Genomic DNA, 14,958 nt, shown 5'->3' with positions numbered 1-14,958 from the left:
CTTTGCATTGACAAGCGGGTTCTTTACCACTAGCACCACCTGGGAAGCCCTTAAGGAGTAGCAGGGCCTTGAAATTTCCTGTTTGTGGTGATGTTCAAGCTAAGCTAATTTCCAAGCCCCTTTTAGGTAGTGTATTTTTAATCTTCAAATTTTTTCTTTTTTTAACATTTATTTTTTAACTGAAGGATAATTGCTTTACAGAATTGTGTTGTTTTCTATTTACTCTTAATTTATACAGTCGGTTCTTGTTACTCATGGTAGCCATGTTCTGTAAAGTCAACATGAATACTGAATTAGCAAATTCTGAGCTATTGCTCCTAGTTTACAGGTTGGGTTCCTTTGAGCCTCTGGTCACAACACTTATCAACAGATCAGTACATAACCTTGTTTTATGTGTGTTTCTGTTTCAAGACATTTAATATACATTGGTAATTCATTAATATTGGACTTATGACTGAGCAGTTTAATTCATATCTAAGTGAAGCTTATCCAACACACTTCATAAGGCACATCACAGCCTTACGCTTAGGGACACTAGCCAGCGTACACTGAGGGGACATTTTAAAAAGTGAAGTCAATGAAAAGCACAAGAATTCAGAAAGCAGAGCACAAAACCGCAGGGAGACCAGTGCTACAGTGTGAGCTGAAGCAAGAAGGCGGAGAGTGGCCCCTTGTTTGACTTCAACTGGGAAGACGCGTACCAGGCGACAAATATTTCCGTGGCTCTGTGTGTGTCCACAGTGACCAGGAGAGCACCACTGTTTTGGTTTTGGGGTTCCGGACAAATGTGCAAATAAATGCAGAATCCATAAATAATGAGGGTGGGCTGTTATAAAGTGACCTTTCAGCCTTGCTATGCACAGAGGCAGAGGTAGATGGAGATGTGACCTGATAAATTTTGTTGTCTTTATCTCCAGAATATATCCAGAATCTAACCATTTACCCCTGCAGGGACTCTGGACCACACCACCATTCTCTCTCTACTTGAACTATCACTATAGTCTCTGCTGCTTCAGTCAGTTCTCAGCGCAGCAGCCAGAGTGATCCTTTGAAAATGTGATTGTGCTGCTGCTTTGTTCAAGCCCTCCAATGGCTTCTTTTCTTGCTCAGTAAAAGCCAAGTTCTCTACAGTGGTTTACAAGGTACCCCATACTCTGGCCCCTCCACTACCTTCTCTTGCACTTTGCACTCCCTTCCTCACTCTGTGTTCATTAGATGAGCCCCCTTGTTCCTTGAAGTACCAAGCCCTCTTCCATCCCCGGGCCTCTACTTGCCACTCCCTCTGGCTTGGGACTGCTCTTCCTCTGGGAGCATTGGTATGGCCCACTCCTTCGTGCAGGTCTCTCTTGGAATATAACCTTATTTGGCTACTTCCTACAGAAGAGCAAGAAGGGCTTGCCAAGTGGCGTTAGTGGTAAAGAACCTACCTGCCAATGAAGATGTGAGAGACACGCATTTAGTCCCTGGGTTGGGAGGATCCCCTGGAGGAGGGCATGGCAACCCACTCCAGTAGTCTTGCCTAGAGAATGCCCCGGACAGAGGAGCCTGTCGGGCTGCAGTCCATGGGGTCGCAAGGAGTCAGACACGACTGACGTGACAGCACACGCTACAGAAGAGCAGTCTACCCCCCACCCACTCACATGCTCCCTCTTCTTGCTGAGTTTTCTCCGTAGCACTCAACACTGGCCTATTTACTGTCCGTCTACCCACTGGAATATTAGCTTCCAGAGTGGGACTTTAATTCAACAGCTCTGTTCCAGTACCTACAACAGAAACTGGCACATATTCAGCAACAAATAAATATTGATGAAGGAAGTGAATAGTGGCTCTTGACACAGTAGAACGAAACCCTGAAATCCACCGCTTTTCCATCCAGCTCAATAGAAATGGTGCGTTTTCCATATTCTGACCACCTCTTCAACACTTGCTTAAAGCCGTGGCAACTGCAAAGAATGTAGTGAATAAGAGAGCCTAGCACATTTTATCACCATGTTAGCAAGTCTTCAGAACGTCACCCAGATAGTGGAGAAACTTAAACATATTCACCCTTTTGTTGAAATCATTTCCTACTTGGTTGGGGAGTGGGGTGGGGGCAGAAGGGACTATTCTATAACTGGGTTTTTTTCCTGTTCTCAGGCTGACCTAGCCTAGATTCTCTCCCAGCCTCTTTTTCCTTTGTTCTGTGGCGTATTTTTAGCCCTAGGTTGCAGTCCTCTGGTTCCTGATGATGCATCCCAAACGTAAGCCTAGCGATCCTCATCTGAACAGAGGTGCGCCACAACAGCAGGCATTTCATCCTCTCAACTGGGCGGGATTCGTGGGTTCTCACGGGGCCACTGCTGGTGCAGGAGCACCTTAGATGGAAACAGGGAACCAAAAAGCTAAGAGTTTTCAGTCCTGAGTCAGTTTGAAATCAAAATCTTGAGTTGATTTCATTTTGGTGACTTACAAATCATTTTTAAAAATAACTCGTGGGAAAAAAGTCATATGTTCCTGCATATAATCTTACTGCTGGTGCTTTTCTTAATCAAAAAATAAGTCTCTGAAATCTCTACAGTCTAGCACTTTGAAAGTTTCATGAAAGTATTTGTGTTAGCAGTGTGAAAATATTCTGCATCCTGAAAAATAATCAGAAAGTGGATTCATTTCTTTATTTCTTCATATTTACCATGTTCTTGGTAAGTTTAGGTGATGGGGACTCGTGGGTGAGTAAGACATGCCCTCAGTTCTTTTTTTTAAAGTTGGAGTATAGTTGATTTTTATAATGATTAAGGGGTACAGCAAAGTGATTCAGTTACATATATGTATATATACACATATATTCTACTTCAGATTCTTTTCCATTATAGGTTATTATAAAATATTGAATAAAATTCCTTGTGCCATATACCAGGTGCTTGTTGTTAATCAGTTTTATATACAGTCATGTGTATATGTTAATCTCAAATTCCCAATTTACCCCTCCTCCTGTCCTCGGTTTTTAACATTCAGTCTTGCAGGAACAGCAGGGCTGTCATCAACTACTTAATGTGGAGAAGACGCTAGACTCCAGGTGACTACACTCGGGAGTGAAGGCAGAAGGAACTGCTTGTGTAAAGGTCTGGCAGTGGGAAAGCTTCACTTTTTTATGGAAAGTCCGCCTCTGAGCTGAGCTAGAGCATATCTTGTCAGTGGGAGAAGAGTAACCAGAAGAGATGAGGTCGGGCATGTACACTCAGGAGAGGAGACAGCTTCACAGATCTTGGAGTCTGTGCTCAATACAATGCAAAGGCTGCTGAGATTAAGAGAGAAACTATTACACTCTTAATTCTTGGAGTCCAGAAGATGGATTAAGTGAGAAGAAACATAAAGTAGGAAGACCAGTCAGGAGGCTATTGAAATAGTCAGGCAAGGAAGGATGAGTGTCTAAGACCATGGTAAAGGGAACAGAGAGGAAGGAGGCTCCATACAGTGAGGGATAAGAGAGGGAGTAGGGGATGACTAGGGTCTCTAACTCAGATAAAGGGTTACAATCTAATTCCAAAAGACGTTAAGTGAATGTGATGAACTCTTCTTAAAATATCCTACCCTCTTTTTTTCTTATTGCTGTTTTGGGCTGAAGCCAAGTGGAGACTAATATCCTTGGGAGGGAAGAATTCAGTAAACACTGTCACACATTACACAGCAAAACCATGTCATATGTTTTATTTTTCTTTTTCTTCCAAATATTGTTCTTTTGTATACTTTTGTGCACTGTTCATCTCCTTAGCTCAGTTTTCTATCAGAGCATTTAACTTCTAAAACATTCAGTTTTGATGTGGGTCTTGTCCAACTCTTTGCGACCCTGTGGACTGTAACTTGCCAGGCTCCTCTGTCCACTGGGTTTTCCAGGCAAGAATGCCCGAGTGGATTGCCATTTCCTCCTCCAGGGAATCTTCCCGACCCAGGGATCAAACCCCCGTCTCTCGCGTCTCCTGTATTGGCAGAAGGATTCTTTACCACTGTACCACCTGGGAAGTCCTGATGCGGGTACAGTGAATGCTTTTTGTGTTTATGCAGGCAAATCTATCGATCATTTTTAGCTTGTTAGTATCATGCATATAAAGGTATTCCATAACCAAAGTATATAACATTCTTGAGTAAATTTGTGGTTTTGTCACTTTTATCATGCATAATTTAAAATATATAATTGGCATCTATTTTTAAAAGGCACTATTTAATCACGCAACTTTAATTCCATTGTTCAGGGTAATTGGGAATGGTCCAGTTTCTTTTTTCCTTTGGCCAGATATTGTTTTAATGAGAATTATAAACAACCAAAACCATTTTTTTGCAAACTGCCCTTTTTTTAAACAAATGATTTGCAAATCATCACAAAAACTGTGTAAGATGATGCCTTGTTTTGCAAAGCCAGTAAATACAAGAACAGATTTTAAACATGTGATTTGTTCAAGATATTTGGGGGGATGGAGAGCCTGATTTTTTCCCCAGTGTTTAAAAAAAATGAGTTTTTCCTGATCTTTCAAACAAAAAGTTTATGACAACTAGAGAAAAAAAAGACACAAAGAGAGAGACCATCTTATAGATGCTTTAAGTAGTTTCTAGTAATTCTTCCAATGTTACCTTTCCTTTCCAGAACTCATATCTTCACTAAATAGTTGAATTTAAAATATTTCTTTTTTTATTTTATTTATTTTTGGCTGCCCTGGGTCTTTGTTGCTGCGTGTGGGCTTTCTCTAGTTTCAATGAGTTGGGGCTCTGTTTCAATGTAGTGCGTGGGCTTCTCATTGCAGTGGCTTTTCTTGCAGAGCATGGGCTCTAGGGACATGGGCTTCAGTAGTTGTGGTTCCTGGACTCTAGAGCAAGGGCTCAGTAGTTGTGGCCCACAGGCTTAGTTGCTTTGCAGCATATGGAATCTTCCCAGATCAAGGATCAAACCCATGTTTCCTGTATTGGCAAACAGGTTCTTACCCACTGCGCCACCATAGAAGTCCTAAAATATTTATAATGAACTGATTAATGGGGGAAAAGAAAATGAATCAATTCAGAATTACATGAAACAACATAGTTATTTGCCTTTCTTGGTTTACTTATTTTTTGGTAACAGCTTTATTGAGATATAATTCATAAAGCATACAGTTCATCTAAAGGTTATACTTAATATATCCTTTGCAAATCATTACAAATACTGTGTAAGATGATGCCTTGTTTTGCAAAGCCAACAAATACAAGAATAGATTTTAAACATGCATGATTTGTTCAAGATATTTGGGGGGGTGGAGAGCCTGATTTTTTTCCCCAGTATTTTTTTTAAAAAAATGAGTTTTTCCTAACCTTTCATAGATATACTTTAATATATACTTTAATATATTCACAGAGTTGTACAACTGTCACCACAATCTTAGAACATTTTTATCACCCTGGAAAGAAATTCTATACTAATTTACCATTCACCCCCAGGTTCCTCCTCAGCCCTACACAACCACTAATCTACTTCCTGTCTATACATGGTTGCCTAGTCTGGAGATTTCATATAAATGGAATCATATACTCTGTGGGCCTTTGTGACTGATCTCTTTCACTAATTATAATGTGTTTGAGGTTCATCCACATTTTAGAGTGTATTGGTAATTCATTTCTTTGTTTACTAGATGAGAGAAATAGCAAGAATTCATTTCATTACTGAATAATACTCCATTGTGTGACTATACCACATTTTATCTATTCATCAGTTTTGGGATTATAGGTTTTTTCCCATTTTTTGGTTATTATGAGTATTGCTGCTTTGTATACTCATGTATACATTTGTGTGGGGTGTGTGCTTAATCATCTCTGGCTCTTTGGGACCCCAAGGACTGGAGCCCACGTCCATGGAATTCTCCGGGCAAGGATACTGGAGTGGGTTGCCATTTCCTACTCCAGGGGATCTTCCCAACCCAGGTACTGAAACAGTGTTTCCTGCATCTCCAGTATTGACAGGCAGATTCTTTACCGCTGTGCCACCCAGGAAGCCTGTTTTTGTGTGGACATATGTTTTAATTTCTCTTTATATATGTAGTACTGTAATTGATGGATCACATCTTGGTTTATTTTTAATCCATCTTTATACTATTCATTCACATTAGCAATACAGATTTTAAAAGAAGCTTACTTCCTATTTTCTCCTAAAAGAGCCCAATAAAAATGGGAACTGGATTGACTCTGAGTAATTGCACATATATGAATGTTAGTTATCCTTGAAGTAGGTCTCACAGTTGGAGAGGATTTTGGCTTCCTTTCATCCTGGCAGGAAGAATCTCTTCTCTTAAGTTCCTTTATGCCTAACACTAGGAAAGGCCACGTCTTTGATTCTGCACCCAAGAACCTTATATAATAACATTCTCTGAAAAATTGAGTCATACAGAATGAGAGAATCCAGGGTAAATTATCTTCTGAGTCCAAAACAATCTAACAGCTTACTCTTTTTGATTACAAAAGCAGTACATGCTCACTTTGGAAAATACACAACAAATTAAATAAAAATTGCCCTTACTGTCTTACCCAGAGTTAGCCACTGTTAACTTACTGCACTGGCCCAGTTTAGCTACTGAATTAGTGTATGAGGTAGACTGGAAAATTATACAAGGTGAAAAGTGAAAGTCACTCAGTCTTGTCCGACTCTGCGGTCCCATGGACTATATAGTCCATGGAATTCTCCAGGACAGAATACTGGAGTGGGGGATCTTTCCCTTTTCTGGGGGATCTTCCCAACCCAGGGATTGAACCCAGGTCTCCTGCATTGCAGGCGGATTCTTTACCAACTGAATCACCAGGGAAGCCCTAAAATTATACAAAAGGTATTTTTAAATAATCTTAAAGGATAATTTAAAATAATGTTTTTTCCCTTATCACTGCTTTTCTAAAGCATTTTGCAGCCTTAGAAAACCGTGTGTCTCAATACAACAGAGTAGACGCTCTCATTTGTTGAGCACACATATGTGTCAGTTATATTTGTTAGTGCTAATTCTCACCATAACCTTGTAAAACATTTAGCATAAATGATTTAGAGGCAAACTTTCTATTATGTAGTTGAGAAAAACAAAGCTCAGAAAAGGTGAATCACTTGTGCCAAGAGACACAGCTCTAGGGCCACCGTTGCAGTGGAAGCCGTTGCTATCATCCCGTGCCTGGGGTTCTATGGGAACCTCCCACACTTGTCCCTCTCCATCTCCTTTCCCCTTTACTGCTAGAATGTTTTCAATTTGTTGAAAACTACAGAATACTTGAAGTCACCTATAAGGAAAAGGCTATGTTTGATCCTTGATTACATCGGATCTTCTCAGTCACCGGTAAAGCAGAATTGAAATTCCTCATTGTGCTTTTGATGCCCATCTGATCTCTCCAACACTCTGTAAGATGATAGACTAGGAAATGCAAAAAGTTATTGACATATTGGGAAGTGCATTCTTGGGTCTTTGGTGTCAGATAAATACTGGTGTGTATCCTTGCTCTGTTACCTAGCTATTTGTTCAACAATTGTTTGAGAATCAATACCTGTCAAGTTCTCAGGCTGATGCAGTGAACAAGATAGACAACGTCTCTGCTTTCATGGGATTAACTGCCTAGGGGATGAAGGCAGAAAAGAAACATTATTAGTCAGGCATGTTATAGAAGAGCAAGGAATGATTGGGTCTTGTGTGAGACAGCTGTGGAACTGGAAATTACCAAACGATTTTCGATTTTGAGACACTTAGATCAGCTGGCTTAGAATTAGGCTCAAGATAATCGATTCTCTGGAACAATCAATGCCATACATTAACCTTCAGAGGGAGTTTTCTGTGTTACTAAAAGGTTGCTCATTTGGTCTTGCTTCTTATCCATAAAGAAAATGACATCAATTAGCATTCATTGGCTAGATGAAAGCTTTTTATTGCTAAATAGAGGAGCGAATAATTAGAGCAAATTCCCAAACATAGTAGAGAAACAGCTCCATTTTGGTTTTAATTTACCCTCACAACCTAAAAGCATTATTTGGCAGTTTACAAATTACACATGGAAGTGAAATATATTTAATTTTGAATTTTTGACTGCTTTTGAGGCTCATAATCTCTTAATATCCCTTGATTGAAGTGGGAATAGTGGGAATAGTCTGGGAACAATTAAATTGGCAATCAATGAGTGAATTCTAAGAGGGCAGTTCTCCTGATGCATAGCTACAAATTTCTGGAGCATCTATATACCTGCAGTATAATTTGTCCTTTGGATTTATTTTTGGTATGTGTGGGAGTGTCTATAAGTACCTTTCATTTCTAGAATAGAAAGTGACCAAGATACAGGCTGTATATTTGATAAGAATATTTAAACTCTACCTTTTGCAGAAAACAATTGTGTTTGAATATTTGCAGCTGTGTTTTGTGGTCATTAAATAAGGGCATGAGTTTCTAAAATTTATAATAGTATGTCATCTATGAAGACCTTTCATATAATACAATAAATATTTTTATATTTCTAAGAAATTGTGTTGATTTAGTATACAAATGCTGAGTTTTTGTATAGTGATTGCAAATCTGCTAAAGGAATTTACTTCCTGAAATCCATATTTGCCATTTGTTTACCATAGAAATGTTTATTCTTAGCAGCTTTATGGAGCTATCACTGATGTGTACAAACTTGATGTTTATTATACATATAAACTGCAAAATGATCACCACAATCAAGCTAATTAACATATCCACTACCTCCACATGGTTACCATTTTGTTTGTTTGGAAAAGGTTTCAGATCTATCCTTTTGCAAGTTACAAATGCACAATAGAGTATTGTTTATATTTTGTCTTTAAAAAATTCTTTCATCATATGATTCATCACTTCCAGATACAAAAGTTTTCAACATTCAGAGGACATGGAATATTGCAGTGTTCTTTCTTAAGATGGAAAACAATATCTTCATTTATAACAAGAGTTGGGGTTTGTTCAGGACACATTTTAATTTACTTTGTTTTGTAGTAAACTGTCATTTCCTTGTTCTCTTGTGTTTTTCTGTTGTAATTTCTGTTGTAATGTTCTGTGACGTGGTGTATGTATATATACTATTATAAAATTCTAGTGCAATAGCTCAGTTTTATATTTTTGTGATATGTGATTTATGTGATACTATTTAGTTATTACAATCTAATAAAAGTGTGGTCAATTGATTTTCTTTTAAAGCTCCCTGCATTAAAATATGTCTGTACTTTTACATTTTGATTACAGCCATTGAAATGCCCCTAAAAGGAAGCTTTTATTTTTATATCATTTCTTTTGAAGGACTGGATTTTAATATTCTATCAATACTTGTTTTTTTCCCTTTAATGTGTGAAAAATGCATTTAATTTCAACAGCAAATTGACAGCATCCATTTTTATCTTTAATTAACTTTTCAGTTTGGCTCTCATCTTCAAGACTTACAGCAGAATTTATCACCAAGCCATAATGGAAATGCTGAATGGAAGATTCAGAGAATCTGCCTAGTTCTGAATTTAGCTCAGTTGACCCCATTAGAAAAAAGAAAAGTCAACAACAACATTGATATAAAAGACAATTCATTAGGTCATACCACTTGCAAATGACAATGTCTATTTTTGATTCCTCTTATTTATTTGGTCTCTTAATTCCCTTCTCATACCCTCTCCTTTAACTCCAAAGCACCAACGGCCCTTTGCTTGAGGGTTTTATAAGTGCAGAAGCACACTGGAGAATAACTGCCACACAAATAATAATAGCTGTCACCTTTCGAACACTTGGGCCCTGCAGCTGAACACTTTGCTTTACCAGCTTTATATCCTACAAGGCAGGTTTTAAGGCTCTAGTTTACAGATTGGGAATGGGGTGTACAGAGAGAGATTCAGTTTGAAGACAGGCCAGCTGGGTTTGAATCCCGGCTCACCATTTCTACCTCACTAGCTCGGAGATTTTGGGCAAACTACTTAACATTCACTTATTCACCCAGCAGATATTTTGAGCATCTACTGTGTGCTCCATATACTGGGCACCCACGGGTGGATAACAGACACAGCTGTTGCCCTTCTGAAGCTAATTTTCTACAGGGGAAATCAGGCACACTAAAATTATGTCAATGAAAATTGTGACAATTGTGGGAAGGGAGAGGACAGGGACAGTAATAGGCAGAGGGAGTGGAAGACCCAGCTTAAGTTGGTTTGTCTCTCAAGAGGTGACAAATAAGCTCAGTGCTGAAGGAGGAGAATGATTTAGGCAAAGCAGGGGAGCAAGGAGGTGGTAAGGGAATAGGAGAGGCAGAGGGAGCGGTTTATGTCAAGACAGAACCCTGCTGACTGCTTCCAGAGACTGAAAGGGGCCAGTGATGCAGGAACATGGCATGCATGTGTGCGTGCATGCATGTGTTGTGGGGGGCAGTGGGTGGGCATTGACAGGCAAGCAACAGGGGTCACTCTAATGGGTGGCAAGGACTTGGGATTTGGTTTCTGTTTTAAGATGATTATTCATGCTGCCCTCAGAATGTGTTGAGGAGTGCAGCCCAGGAGTCTAAGCTAGAGATAAGCATGGACTTGACCGTAGTGTAGGAAAGGAGTAAGATATAGCTTCCAGATAGGCTCAAGGTAAATAGCACAAAGGTCAAGGCAATGGTCTTCCGAGTGGTCACGCACGGTTGTGAGAGCTGGACCATAAGGAAGGCGGAGCATTGAAGAATTGATACCTTTGAACTGTGGTGATGGGGAAGACTTCTGAGAGTCCCTTGGTCTTCAAGGAGATCAAACCAGTCAATCTCAAGGGAAATCAACCCTGAATACTCTGTTGAAAGGACTGATGCTGAAGTTGAAAGTCCAGTATTTTGGTCATCTGATGCAGACAACTGACAACTGACTGATTGGAAAAGTCCCTGATGCTAGAAAAGATTGAGGGCAGAAGGAGAAGAGGGCCTCAGAGGATGAGAGGGCATCAGAGGCTGGATGGCATCACTGACGCAATGGACATGAACTTGGGCAAACTTTGGAAGATGGTGAGGGACAGAGAGGCCTGGCATGCTTCAGTCCACGGAGCTGCAAAGAGTCAGATTCGACTGAACAACAACAACAAATAGCACTTAAGGCTGAATTAGACTTGGTGGGTGAAGCAGAGGGAAGAACAAAGGATGACCTCCAGGTTTTTCACTTGAGTAATTAGTTGAGATGGGAAAACTAAAAGGACAAAATGCTTTGTGACATATTAACTGATATTCCAACGAAGTCACATATACAGAGACACAGAGTTGAGATGACCACACGAGTGTGAATCTGGTCATTGCCAGTGTGTAGCAGATGTTTAAAGCCAGGGAAATAGATAAGATCACAGAGGGAGGGGTGGGTGGAGGCGGGGGCACAGTGTATAAGAAATAGGTCCGAGATTTGAGCCTGTGGAATTCCCAACATGCAGCATCTGGGTGGAAGAAGAGGAACCTGCCTAGAACAGTGAGAAGGAATGCGTGTGTACTCAGTCACTTCACTCAAGTCTGACTATGTGACCCTATGGACTGTAGCCCACCAGGCTTCTCTGTCCATGGGAGAGGTAAAAATAAAATAAGGGTAATAAAAGTGCTTCCCTGGTGGCTCAGCAGTATAGAATCCGCCTGCAGTGAAGGAGATGCACTTTGAATCTCTGGGTCAGGCAGATCCCCTGGAGAAGGAAATGGCAACCCACTCCAGTATACTTGCCTGGGAAATCCCATGGACAGAGGAGCCTGGCGGGGTAGAGTCCATGGGGTCACAAGGAGTCAGACACAACTTAAGGAATTAAACAACAATAAAAGTGCCACCCTCCTAATACTGCTGGAGTTTAAGTGTGCTAGTACATTAAATAGTGATTAGATTATTACATTCTTTCACTATGTAAGGGTAATATGATCATTATTAAACTCCATTTTCTATGGCAAGAAAGTGAAAGTGTTAGCCATTCAGTGGTGTCTAACTCTTTGACTGGCTAGTGGGTATTACAAAGATGGATAAGACCTAGACTCTAATCCTAGGAGCTCATTATCTAGTAGAGGACATAAGGTTTGTAGAGAAATGGATCAGAAAATGGAAGGTGGCAAATGCCATGAGAGAAGTAAAAGTGTTCTGGAGGTTCGGAGAAGGGAGGTGGCTGTGGCTGGTCAGGGAGCCGGGCTAGGCTTCAAGCGTCAAGTGACATTTGAAGAAAGGGTGGGTTTGGATATTCGGGGCAAGTAAGATCGGTGAAGGTGAGGAAGTATAATAAAAATTCCACAATCTTCAGAGGAAATGTGGTGTCTGGGATGTGGGTGCTCTGTAGACTGTATGACAGTCCCTTCAGTCAAATCTCAGAAAGTTGGTAGACAGATGCTGCTTTCGGGGACCTTTGTAAGTGGTGGCCACAGCAACAGCTGCAGGGTACATTGTCCTTCGATCCGCCAGCATCTCCTAGCAGTGTGAAAACGCCTCTTATTGGAGTCAGGTGCTGCCACCACAGCCAGCAACCGAGGGTAATTGCTGTATCCATCTAGAAAAAACCATCCAAGATGCATACATTATATTCTGTAATTATTTGCTTGGATTTCAAAGTGCCCAACAAATTACACACTTTACCTTTCACTTAAAAACAGAATGACAACTAGTTTTCCCCACACCAAGGATTATTTAAATAAGTATTGTTTTCGTGGTTATTGATATATAAGACTCTGGGGAGACCTAGGAGTTCCAATCATGCTTGCCGTGGCTGAGTAACAACCATATAATTCTAGTTTGCCACTGACAGGTGATGCGACCTTCAACAGTTATCCAACCATTCTGTTTTAAATCCTCTAGCTGTTGAGGGCAATAACACTTTGCTTTCTCCAAATACAGTTAGAGTGAATTGCGTAAGTGTCTACATGTTCCATAAATTTTTCAGAGCAAAATATACAAATAAGGGACAATAAATACTGTCTTTTCTTCCTATGTAGAAGCATAACTAACGACTAACCTGGTTATCATTTTCTGTGGCTCCTTTCTCTCCTTAAGTCCAGCTTAAGCAGACTAGCTTCTATGGGTATTGTTCCCAATTTCCTGGTTGTACTTAGATGGAGGGGAAAAGTCGCTGTTTTCACCGTTTGGATTCTTTGCAACCAGGTTTAGTTTTTAAACAGATTCACAGAGTCTGGAGCTTGGAATGATATTTCTGCTCACAAGGAGTCTTAGAGGTGTCAACTCCATAAAGCTTTCTGTGAAGAATCAGCGAAACACACTGCCACTGAACTTTAAAGATGATTTGCCTGAGTCTCTTCAGCCAAATGAAGCTTTCTAGTCAATTATGAACAGAAGGGATGAAATGTAGGGTCTAGTGGGATTTGAGATGGGATTCTAGCAGCCATCATCAATCACCACTGCTAAGCGTCTGTGGCAGACAGAGTCACTAACATTTACTAAAGTTAATTGATGGCGGCACGGAGGGCACTGCCCACATCTGAGGTACCAGCATATCATTTCTGTGGATGGCTTGAATGAGTGTCAGAGCTGGACCTTCTGAGTCCTCTATTTTATCCCCCTACTTTTAAGGATGAAGAAAGAGGCCCAGAGAAGGAGGATGATTTGCCAAGGGTTGCCTGCTGGCCTCCTACTGGGGATCACTTGGCTCCCATAACAGACTTTTGAGGCATGTAAACTGCTGCCGGTATTACCTGACAAAGAAGAATATAGTGGGTAGCAGGGCTGAGCAGAGAGAGTTTTAGCCAGGAGCATGGGAGAAAGTCCCCTCCCGCTATGTTTCAGGCTCCCTTGTGTTTCCTTTGCATCTCTCATCACAACTTAGTAACTTTATTTATGATTAATGGTTTTCTGTCTGCTGAGAGCCGTCTGTCTGTCTGGTTCCCCTCTTGGTGCTGGGCCCAGAGCAGATGTTAATTGATGATAGTTATCATAGGTATGCTTATAGGTAGTTATCATAGTGGCTTGCCCAAGGTCACTCGGTGGTTAGATTGAGGACCCCCCTGTGATGCTATCTTCTGGCCTTGTGCTCCCTGGGACTCTGAGCTCCCAGGTAGTGAGGCGGGCCAGGTGTGAAAAAGGTGGAGCTAGAAGAGATACTGCTGCTGTTTAGTTGCTAAGTCTAAGTCATGTCAGACTCTTTGAGATTCTCCAGGCTGGAATGGGTTGCCATTTCCTTCTCGAGGGGATTTTCCTGATCCAGGGATTGAACCCGCATCCCCTGCATTACAAGTGGATTCTTTACCACTGAGCCACCAGGGAGACCCTAGAACAGGCAGTTCAGTTCAGTTGCTCAGTCGTGTCCGACTCCTTGCGACCCCATGGACTGCAGCATGCCAGGCCTCCCTGTCTATCACCAACTCCAGGAGCTTACTCAAAATCATGTCCATAGAGTCAGTGATGCCATCTAGCCATCTCATCCTCTGTTGTCCCCTTCTCCTCCTACCTTCAATCTTTCCCAGCATCAGGGTCTTTTCAAATGAGTCAGTTCTTTGCATCAGGTGGTCAAAGTATTGGAGTTTCAGCTTCAGCATCAGTCCTTTTAATGGATACTCAGGACTGATTTCCTTTTTTAGGATGGACTGGTTGGGTCTCCTTGCAGTCCAAGGGACTCTCAAGAGTCTTCTCCAACACCACAGTTCAAAAGCATCAATTCTTCAGTGCTCAGATCTCTTTATAGCCCAACTCTCACATCCATACATGACTACTGGAAAAACCATAGCTTTGACTAGACAGACCTTTGTTGGCAAAATAATGTCTCTGGTTTTTAATATGCTGTCTAGGTTGGTCATAGCTTATCTTTCAAGGAGCAAGAGTCTTTTAATTTCATTGCTGCAGTCACCATCTGCAGTGATTTTGGAGCCCCCAGAAATAAAGTCTCTCACTGTTTCCCCATCTATTTGCCATGAAGTGATGGGACTGGATGCCATGAACTTAGTTTTTTGAATGATGAGTTTTAAGCCAACTTTTCTACTCTCCTCTTTCACTTTCATCAAGAGGCTCTTTAGTTCTTCTTCACTTTCTGCCAT

This window comes from Cervus canadensis, chromosome 17 (assembly GCF_019320065.1).
Source record: "Cervus canadensis isolate Bull #8, Minnesota chromosome 17, ASM1932006v1, whole genome shotgun sequence".
NCBI classification, from domain to species: Eukaryota; Metazoa; Chordata; class Mammalia; order Artiodactyla; family Cervidae; genus Cervus; species Cervus canadensis.
Note: the sequence above shows the minus strand (reverse complement) of the source record.